The sequence below is a fragment of the Malaclemys terrapin genome, chromosome 7 (assembly GCF_027887155.1).
Source record: "Malaclemys terrapin pileata isolate rMalTer1 chromosome 7, rMalTer1.hap1, whole genome shotgun sequence".
Lineage (NCBI taxonomy): Eukaryota > Metazoa > Chordata > Testudines > Emydidae > Malaclemys > Malaclemys terrapin.
This window is the reverse complement of record NC_071511.1, coordinates 92535911-92546301: the sequence shown is the minus strand read 5'-3', so window position 1 is coordinate 92546301 and position 10391 is coordinate 92535911. Positions and strand designations below refer to the sequence as shown.

The 10391-nt window shown below is 40.3% G+C and overlaps 1 pseudogene; it reads right to left on the bottom strand.

Moving 5' to 3' along the window:
- Window positions 1–9499: 9499 nt before the first annotated feature.
- Window positions 9500–9793, bottom strand: LOC128840666 (small nuclear ribonucleoprotein F-like; annotated as a pseudogene).
- Window positions 9794–10391: the final 598 nt, after the last annotated feature.

Genomic DNA, 10391 nt, shown 5'->3' with positions numbered 1-10391 from the left:
TGTAAAAATGTTAGGCTATAGATAATTCCAGTTCAGGTCCATTTCCAGTTACTTGCATTTTCTGGGATTTCTAACTGCTAGCACTAGACACCTTTTTCTATTAAAATACATGTTTAGCAATAGATGTTTACACGGCCCTTGTTAACTAACTACATTCTGTGTTCTAAATGGTATTGCCAGAAGTTTCAAAAGCTTGTTCTGGTACAAATGGCCTGCTCTGTGCTCCTTGTGGGATTTAGCATGTTTGGATGCTCAGGGAATTTTCACATCAGCTTGCTGTGTTCAAGTCCCCTGTGTGGTCTAGAGGCTGAGTAGTTCAAGCATCAGGGCCAGGGGATGGTGAAGGGGTTAGTAATTTTAATTGATTTTCAAAATTTTAGATGCTCCATTTTTGTTCAACTAGGCACTCCTACCTTAGGCATGTCATTGACACAACTGAGCCAGGACATTCAGATTAAACCATTTGAGCACCAGCCACTCACTGTTTGCTCTGCACACCAGGAACCCCACTCCTAAATAACTTAAAGAGGGGGTGAGAAGGGGAGAAACTATTTTAATACTTAGAGAGCTAGCAATTGATAAGGGGCTTAGCTACTAGGGCTCAGCCATAGCAAGGGAAGGAAAAGGCAGGAGTCCAGCAAGGGGACAGTATGAGGGAAGAAGGATGAGCATGCGGGATGGTATATCTTAGGTTTTGTGATTCTGAGTTGGGGCTACACTAGCCACCGGCTGCAGAACAATACATGACTGTGCAAGGGTGGTTCATCTTGAGAGAGAAGAGCAAATCTTGCTCTGGCTTGCAGACGGGGGATGTGCCAATGCTCTCCTCAAAGGAGGCTCTCCCTTGACCTCACCAAGGTACTGAGAGCCCACCGGAAGAAACTAACCCTAGAGACCATCAAACATCTAAATGATGAGCAGAGGCATGAGTTGAAGAGGGCCACATGTAGGATCTGTCATGACCAATGTGGTTTTTGGCATAATTCCAGAGGATCACTGTGGACACCGCTGGCATCAGCTGCATCCCAGTATGTGGAAGATTTCCTTAAGGCCATGGTGAAACAACACAATATGCAATCTCACCCACTGATAAAATAAACTGCTGGAGATAATACATGGATTTTATGTGAGCCACCTTTTACCAGCGCTAGCATAGGGAATGGCAAATACTATATATACCATACAGAGTTGCAGGAGAAACAGTAGTACTTGTCACTGATTAGAAAATTCATTGTTTAATACTGTCTCCTTCCTTCTGGCAGAGGGTACCTCTTGGTGAGCCCTCACAAGGCCAGAGCATAGGTATAGCTGCCCACAGTTCCACCAGAATGGTAATAGAAAAGCTAACTAACTTTTCTAAAATAAGATTCAGGTGTCTGCAACAGACTGGTGGCACATTACAATGTGCACATGATTAAGATAATACGTCTGAGGCGATAGATACAGATGAATTAATGGAACCACCTAGGCAAGCTGAGGTTTGGGCTGAAGGGGGCTCAAGATCCATGAACTGCTTGGGGAGCTGGGCCTACAAGTAGCATCCAGCTGGGCTGACTCCCGGGACTACTAGGGCAGGCTGATCACTAAACAATGTTGCAGTGACAGCAGGCGGAATGAACAGTTGTGAAATTATTCATGTTGACCATGAAAATGTGACTAATATTTTTTTCAGAATATTGTGGTGCCTGTGGGCAAAGCAAAAAGTTTTAATCGTCCTGTGAGATGAGAGTGTGTTCATAAAGAGGATGGGGAATGGAAAACTAGCTGTTCCTACAGCCCAGTGATGTTGCAGGGAGAAGGACGCTTCATCAGTCTGTGCTTGTGTCTACGCAGGATGAGGGGAAGGAGAAAGATGGGCTGTTGCAGTATCTTGTCCCTGCAAGATTTTGTAAGTTTTTTGGGGTTGCTGGTTTTTCAGATTATCTGGTAGTCACTGCTTGCATTCTGTAAGGCTAACTTCTGGGTGGTAGGGTCCAAGAAAAGTAAAGGAACAGTTCTTAATATTTGATACTTGATGTTCACAGCAGTTGCTGGGTACCAGAAGTTAATGACAGCTGCCTCACTGAAAATCTCATAGACTACAGACACAGCTAGTGTCAAAGCACTCTGGCAGCTCAGACACCCAGACAGAGCTGAAAACTTCACAACTTTAGTACTGTCCATCTCCTTTCTGGAAATGCCCCAGATATCCAAAGCATCAAAAACTAAGCACTCAAAATACCTTATTGCACACCTGAGTCACCCCCCCCCCCCCACACACACACTTTGAAAATGACCGCAACCATGCAAACTGGGTAGAAAAAGGCATATTACAATTATTAATATTGGGGAGTGAATTAAAGGAGCATGGGAGTGCAGGCCTACACTTCCAAAAGCAGGCAGTGATTTTTGGAGGTCTGTCTTAAAACATTAGATCTGATTGCTCAGCAGTGCTGAGCCATTCATAGCTCTCACTGAGTGAGCTGGAACGGTAAGTGCTCAACACTTCTGAAAATCTGATCCATTGCATTTCAAGTTTGGCACACACTATTAGTGTCTGCTCTGGGAATTTAAGCCTTGAATATGTCAAGAGTACATATTCCACTAAGAGAAATACCACTTCCTGTTTGGGAGTAATGAGGCTGGGAAATGTAAGTGAGACTTACAGACAAAGACATTCCTTTAATGCTTTTTTATCTAGCAAATGAATCACCAATGGTATGTGGTGTCATTTTGAGCAATAGTGGGAAACGCCTAGAAAACCCTTGTATGTCTGTCAAGGCTTGTGTATTATATATTCTATTTAACTAATGAAGAAAAATCTCAGAATAGCAATGTGAACATTTGAGATTTTTGTCTCGTAGCCACTAGAGAATATTAATTGTAGACAAGATTGTACTTTTTTTCATCAGAGCCTTATTTTATTGGCTAAGGGGTAGACTGTGACTTTAAGCTGCTGTTCAGACTGGGGGAGGGGGCCAGAAGGATGGAGGGGTGATGCCCTGACAGTAGTTTCCGGAAGCCTTATGCCTCAGGTGGACACAATGGGCTCTTTCCTGAGCCTCACTCTGCTCTCTACTCAAGGCTCTTGCAGCATAAAGGGAGAAGACAGCAGCTAGATCTCCCCTGTTTGGGATTCCTCTGGCATGGGGGAGTTCTCAATGGGCATAGAGCCAGCATAGTCAATGCCTGTGCTACCACCCCCATATCTGTCCATGCTGAGCATCTGTTGGGGGATAGGAGGTAGCATGGCCAGTGTGTGCAGTATGGTAGCAGGACCTTTGAGGGTGTCAGTGGACAGCCAGGGTAGGATAGAGCAGCTCTGAGTGTAATTCTCACCATCTTAGAACTGGCCTAAGGCTCAGGGAGCTGCCGGTGCAGCTGAGTGTCTGAGAAGAAAACACTGATACAACCCAAGTGCATCCTCTAGGCTCAAAATCCAGAGAGAAATAAAAAAATAGAAAATAAAATAATAATAATAAAAAGGGCAATAGAAATAAACTATCCCATGATTTTAAAACCAGCTCATAACTTTTTGGGGGCCTCACTCATGACTTTTGAGCCTTCAGGGGTTAGCAATATTGGAAATTAATTCTATATTTCTGAAAGTGATATTACCATAATCTAGCTCCAGTTCATGTGAAACCTGTCCCTGCACTCGCAATCCTCTCTCTACTATTCAACAGTCTTGCTGTAGCATGAAGGAAGAGGTGGCCAATCCCCAAAGGGCTTTGAACATCAACAGAGAAGCCTTGAACTGAACTTTATATTTAAAGGAAAGCCAGTACAGACTAGGTAGGGAAATATCTTCATGTTCCTGGTAACCTGTGTTGATAAGCAGCCTGGTTTTAAGGAGCAAGAATTATATATTATTAATTTATTTACTGTCTTTCCCATGAATTATACATTTGCACACTCAAAAGATGCCAAGACACAAAACAGGCATATTATTCCATTGTACAACCACAAAAGATAAAACTGAAATGTCCAATGGGTTTCAGAAGCAGTTCTCACATTTCAAAGTCCAAGAAGTGGCCAGAGCAGAGGATTATTTCTGACCTAAAAAGGCATTTACATTGGAAGTGGATGCCGAGATTAGTGGCACATATAATTTGGACACAAGAAGAGTAATGGTGAGTAGGGCTGACCAGAAAACAAAAATTCTGATTAACAAATTTTTTTTTGGTGTGTGTGTGGGGATTTTGAAATGTTTCATTTCAATGCAGAACAATATGAGATCTTTAGAAGCTTTATGGGGGAGGGAATCATCAGTGACTCTCACTCCAGAATAACACTTGCCTGGGATTTGAGAGACCTATGTTCAAGTCTCTGCTCTGCCTGGTTCACAGTGTCTCTCTTTCAGTCTCTTGATGCCACTGTTCCGCTTTGTATAACTTATTCATAAGGCTGGGGTGAGAGACTGACTCCAGGGCACTAAATCCCTGCTCCAAATCAGGCAGGGCCAGGACTAGAAGTTGGGTTTTCTATTTCTCTGGTGAGGGCCCAATCACTTGGCATTCCTGTTCTCATTTTATGTTTCTGTGAAATGTTTTGGTTTAGACAAAATAACCTTTTTGGATAAAGGGAAGTAGTTAAATTGATTTTTTTTTGGCCAGCTGTAGTTTGAGTAACAGATATTAGTAATTGTCAGCAGAGCTCTGTATACTACCTTGAAAAACACAGAGTTGTTGTTTGTTGGCAAAGGGAATAGAATAAATAAGATTTGAATAAACACACAAGATAAGGCTATGTTAATAAGAAATATTCAGCATATAATATTTTGTGCAATGAGTGGTTAATATAGTAAGCAATGTTCAAGCATTGCAATTACTTTTCCAATAACTAAGACTTGCTATATTCAGTTCTTAGTTCAGTGCTGAGGGATGTGTTGTTTTTTAAAGTCTGTTATCTTTCATGAGCCTTCATACCTAAGACCTAATATTGGATATGATCAGACACTTATGATTTTTCAGCTCCCCCGAGCTATGTGACATTTGTTAGTGACACTGATGGATCATGAGACAACAGATTTTAAAGATGTCATTTGGATTACCATTTTACTTCCTCCCTCTCCCACTTACATTCTTGTACTATTTTAATGGTCACTGTCATGAAAATAGTCTGAAGTAGGAGGTAATGTTTTCTGCCACCTGAAACAGGGTAATGCCATCTGCTAAGCAGTATAAAGCATTAATTTGTAACTTTGGATGTCTCATGAAATATTCGCTTCTAAAATCCATGTCAAATCTGAATTGTGAAAAAAGAAGATATGGCTTAATGATGGAAGCCGGCTGCAACCTTTACTATAGAGAGGCCACCATGCCTCCATAATTAAATTTTAAAAATGAGTTCTTCTGTATCTGATGGGAGTGAATTTCTAACTGATGTTCCAGAGTATGACAATAGAACCAAGTTTCCGAGAAACTAATTATATGCTAATTATTTCTAGTTACTCAGATAATTTCCCAATTTACCTCCTGACCATCCTTTCCTCAATCCTGTATGTCTGGATGCTTTTATTTCTAATATCACTAAATTCTGGTTTAGAAAAGAATAATTATATATCCTATTACAAATAGCATTAAAACTTCAATACATGACTAAGCAATGAGTTAAAAGCAATATGTTTATATAAGAATATCTTATGAAAATATGAAGGAAAAACCCAAAAACTCTTTATGTGAAAAAACGATGTTTTTATAGATTTTAGAATTTTTTATTGACACAAACTTCTAAAAATACTCCTTCTGTAGCAGAGCAAAATATTGTATAATGTCAGTTCTTTAATTCTGACTAAATATACAAAATTAAGTTGGATGGCTCATCACTTCCTTTGATCACAGTTCTCGGGAAAGAAACGGTAATATTACCAAAACAGCAAAATTAAACAGTAATAAGTCACCAGGACTAGATGGTATGCAACCAAGAGTTGTGAAGGAACTCAAATATGAAACTGCAGAACTAACTGTGGTGTGTAATCTATCATTTTAAGTCTGCTTCTGTACCAGATGACTGGAGGATAGCTAATATGATGGTGATTTTTAAAGAAGGATCATGAGGAGACTCTAGCAATTAAAGGCCTGTAAGTCTAACTTCAGTATCAGGCAAACTGATTGAAACTATATTAAAGAACAGAATTCTCAGACACATAGACGAATACAATTTGTTGGGGAAGAGTCAATATGGCTTTTGGAAAGGGAAATCATGCCTCACCAATCTATTAGAATTCTTTGAGGTGGGAGGGTCAACAAACATGTGGATAAAGGTGATCCAGTCAATATAGCGTACTTGGACTTTTAGAAAGTCATAAGCAAAATAAGTAATCATGGGATAAGAGGGAAGATCCTCTCATGGATCAGTAACTGACAGGAAAAGACAGGAGACAGGGTAAGAATAAATGCTCAGTTTTAAGAATGGGGAGACAAGTAGGTAGTGGTGTCCCCCAGTAATCGTACTGGGACCAGTGCTGTGCAACATATTCATAAATGATCTTGGAAAAAGAGGTAAACAGTGAAGGGCAAAACGTGCAGACAATACTAAATAATGCAAAATAGTTAAGTCAAAAGCAGACTGGAAAGAGCTACAAAAGGATTTTACTAAGGCTGTCAAGGGTTTAAAAAAAGTAATCGCTATTAATCGCACGATCAATCGCACTGTTAAACAATAATAGAATAACATTTATTTAAATAGTTTGGGATATTTGCTACATTTTCAAATATATTTATTTCACTTACAACACAGAATACAAAGTGTTCAGTGCTCACTTTATATTTTGATTACAAATATTTGCACTGTAAAAAACAAAAGAAATAGTATTTTTCAATTAACCTAATACAAGTATTGTAGTGCAATCTCTTTATCATGAAAGTTGAACTTACAAATGTAGAATTATGTACAAAAATAACTGCATCCAAAAGTAAAACAATGTAAAACTTTAGAGCATATAAGTCCGCTCAGTCCTACTTCTTGTTCAGCCAATTGCTCAGACAAACAAGTTTGTTTACATTTGCAGAAGATAATGCTGCCCACTTCTTGTTTAAAATATCACCTGAAAGTGAGAATAGGCATTCGCATGGCACTGTTGTAGCCGGCATCGTAAGATATTTATGTGCCAGATGCGCTAAAGATTCATATGTCCCTTCATGCTTCAACTACCATTTCAGAGGATATGTGTCCATGCTGATAATGGGTTCTGCTCGATAACAACCCAAAGCAGTGCAGACCAACGCATGTTCATTTTCATCATCTGAGTCAGATGCCACCAGCAGATGGTTGATTTTCTTTTTTGGTGGTTTGGGTTCTGTAGTTTCCTCATCAGAATGTTGCTCTTTTTAGACTTCTGAAAGCATGCTTCACACCTCATTTCTCTCGGATTTTGGACGGCACTTCAGATTCTTAAACCTTGGGTCGAGTGCTGTAGCTATCTTTAGAAATCTCACATTGGTGCCTTCTCTGCGTTTTGTCAAATCTGCAGTGAAAGTGTTCTTAAAATGAACATGTGCTGGGTCATCATCTGAGAGTGCTATATGAAATATATGGCAGAATGTGAGTAAAACAGAGTAGGAGACATACCATTCTCCCCCAAGGAGTTCAGCAACAAATGTAATTAATGCATTAATTTTTTAATGAGCAACATCAGCATGGAAGCATGTCCTCTGGAATGGTGGCCGAAGCATGAAGGGGCATATGAATCTTTAGTACATATGGCACGTAAATACCTTGCAATGCTGGCTACAAAAGTGGCTTGCAACACCTGTTCTCACTTTCAGGTGACATTGTAAATAAGAAGCGGGCAGCATTATCTCCCGTAAATGTAAACAAACGTGTTTGTCTTATAGCGATTGGCTGAACAAGAAGTAGTACTGAGAGAGCCTACAAGTCCAAAAATTTTACATTGTTTTGTTTTTGAGTGCAGTTATGTAACAACAACAAAAATCTACATTTGTAAGTTTCACTTTGACCATAAAGAGATTGCACTACATTACTTATACGGGGTGAATTGAAAAATACTATTTTTTTTGTTTGCCATTTTTACAGTGCAAATGTTTGTAATAAAAATAACAATATAAAGTGAGCACTGTCAACTTTGTATTCTGTGTTGTAGTTGAAATCAATATATTTGAAAATTTAGAAAAACATCCAAAATATTTAATAAATTTCAATTGGTATTCTATTGTTTAATGGTGCAATTAAAACTGCAATTAATCACGATTAACTCAAAAAAATGAATCGTGTGAGTTAACTGCGATCAATTGACAGCCCAAGATTTTTTACTAAACTGGGTGACTGGACGACAAAATGGCAGATGAAATTCAATTTTTGATAAATGCAAAGTAATGCACACTGGAAAACATAATCCCAAGTATACATACAAAATTAGCTGTTACCACTCAAGAAAAAGGTCTTGGATTCAATAAAGCTAACAATGTTAGGAACAATTAGAAAAGGGATAGATAATACAGAAAAGATAATAATTTCACTGTATGAATCCATGGTATGCTCGCATCTTGAAAACTGCATGCAATTCTGGTCACCCCATCTCAAAAAAAAAGTATTAGAATTGGAAAAGGTACAGAGAAGGTTGACAAAATTGAGTAAGGGCTTGGAACAGCTTCCGAATGAGGAGGTTTAAAAAGACTGGGACTTTTCTGCTCAGAAAAGAGATATCTAAGAGGGGATATGATAGAGGTCTATGAAATCATGAATGAGGCAGAGAAAGTGAATAAGGAAGTGTTCTTTACTCCGCATAAGACAAAAACCAAGGGTCACCCAATGAAATTAATAGGCAGTATGGTCAAAACAAACAAAAGGAAGTACTATTTACACAAGGCACAGTACACCTGTGGAACTCATTGCCAGGGGATGTTGTGAAGGCCAAAACTATAATGGGGCTCAAAAAGAACTAGATAGGTTCATGGAGGATAGGTTCATCAATGGCTATTAGCCAAGATGGTCAGGGATGCAACCCCGTGCTCTGGGTGTCCCTAGCCCCTGATTGCCAGAAGTTGGGAATGGACCACTTAATGATAGCCTGTTCTCGTTCCCTCTGAAGCATCTGGCATTATCCACAGTCAGAAGACAGGATACTGTGATAAATGGACCATTGGTCTGACCCACTATGGCCATTCTTATGTAGTGATAAGAGATGTTTCAATATTGGGCAAAATTTTCTGATGGCTGAAATTGAAGGCCACATAATTATGCTAATAAGGAATTTGACTGAGAGAGGTCTTTCATTATTAAATAATAAATGTGAGAACAAGGACATGGGGAAGGAGTCGTCTGATTCTTCTGGGTCTGGAATTTGATGTATAATATTGCATTAATTCAACATACTGTAGTAGAGGTTTATGATATTTAGACTCTATGCTTTTTATTTCCTGAAGTACCTTTCTGACAGGAAAGGAAGGCCATGTGACCTTGAAGTATACCGAATTGCATTGTTTCATGTGTGACGGGGTGAGGCCAGACAGCTATAGGAGAGTGATTTTTCTTTTTTGTGAAAAACTGATCTTTATTTTCCAGAAATATACAAAATTATTCTCTCATTTCTCCATCTTTTTCTTCTTTTTCTACTCCTCTGATGTACAGGACGTGGTTACATCTCATCAAAACTTCACCAAGGGTGTCCTGACAATACACCATCTATGTATTCTTCTGTGTTTTCAAGCTGCATGTTCATGTAGCTGTTGACAGATACCAGGTAGCCCTTGTACTCCATTCCCCAGTTCAGCTTCACCATCACCGGCTTCCCTGTCAGCCCATTCAGGAAGGGGTTGGGGTTCAGGGGCAAGCTCATGGTAACGCGGTCTGGCACAAGGCAACAGTAAAAACAAAAATTACTCGCTGGGCTGCACGTGCACCCAGGCAGGTATATTAGCCCCAGGATAAGCAGGTTACTCCAGGTTAATTAGGATACCTAGGGCCAATCAAGGGCCTGCCAGAACCTGTTAAAAGCCTCCCCTCCAGTCAGATAGGTGCATGCAATAGGAACTGTGGGGAGCAGGCATGCTACTGGAGAACTGGACAGTGCAGACACTGACAAACGCCGGAGACAGACCTCACAGGTACGGAGGTGAAGAGCAGGGGAAATCCTGCCCAACGGGGTCTACAGCCCTTCCATGCCCCAGAGGTTTGGGGAGAAGAGACCCCGCCAGAGGATAGAGATTGAACTGGGTGCCTGGCCTGCTGCCACTATACCCGGAGGAGTTACCAGAGACTAAGAGGCTCCCCTCCCCCTCCCCTTCCCAGACAATGTGGGGGCAATAAACCCAGGGGTGTGGGGAAATTCCTAGGGAGAATGGAATCCCCCAGCCCACTGCTACGGGGAAGTGCGGAACCCACCGAGGCAGAGAAGGAGCTCTGCCACACATGAGTATAAGCAGGATCTGAATGAGCTCTCCCGTGCCATC